Genomic DNA, 1,031 nt, shown 5'->3' with positions numbered 1-1,031 from the left:
AGCCCCCCCCCCCCCCCCCAAAACCCAAAAAGAAACTTTGATTTTCACATTTTTACCCCCTCAAAACTTAAAAATTATTAAATGTCTATTACATAAATATTCTTTATCTTTGGTAAAATTTTAAGTACATCCCTAAAAGTTATAATTATAATTACAAGTACACCGTTTATTCATTGGTAAAATTATACACAAACATCCATTGAGATACATTATACTAACACCCTTCGGATATTGTACTTGCAATTTTTCAAAAAATATGGAATGTTTGTGTAATTAGATCCACTTTAAAGGATATTCTTGTAATTTAATCCAAATTATTATTTCGCCCCTTTAACTAAGAAAATATGATTTATTTGTTCAGTTTTAATTTCATTCTCAATATATATTTAGGTAAATTGCAACAAGCTATTCTGAAATTTGACATAATTATAAATATCACACCGTTGTGTGGAAAATGATAAATACCCCTTGATTTTCAAGAAATTATGTAATTTTTAGATAAAGGTATAAAATTATCACTTTGTTCTTGCTGTATTTTAAAAAAAATTAAAATTTATAAATAAATCGGATGAGGCGGATCCAAAAATTTGAAAAATTATAAAATAAATTGTTCACTTAATACATATTTTTTTAAAAAAATAAATAAAATTATAATTATTAGTTTATCAGGTATTTTGGTCAATTTACAAAAAGATGGATGAAAATCTAATGAATTGGGCTAGTTGTTGGATGATCGTTAAAATTAATGAGGTATTAATAATTTTTTGAACAACAAGAGAGTTTGTAATTATGCCACTCTTAGGAAAACTCATTCGAATTTATCCTTTTATTTAATAAATCAATTTTGTTACTAATTATAAAGAACAATTGTGAAATAATTTATGATTAACAAATATATGAGCTTTGTCCTTTATAGAGATATTAAAATGTGCCTGCAAAAAGGAAAAGAAAAAAAAAGATATTCAGTACTAACATAATCACAAATTTATAAAATACTTTTATTAATTTACTCTTATAATTTATGGGATGGT

The sequence above is a fragment of the Sesamum indicum genome, linkage group LG4 (assembly GCF_000512975.1).
Source record: "Sesamum indicum cultivar Zhongzhi No. 13 linkage group LG4, S_indicum_v1.0, whole genome shotgun sequence".
NCBI classification, from domain to species: domain Eukaryota; kingdom Viridiplantae; phylum Streptophyta; class Magnoliopsida; order Lamiales; family Pedaliaceae; genus Sesamum; species Sesamum indicum.
Note: the sequence above shows the minus strand (reverse complement) of the source record.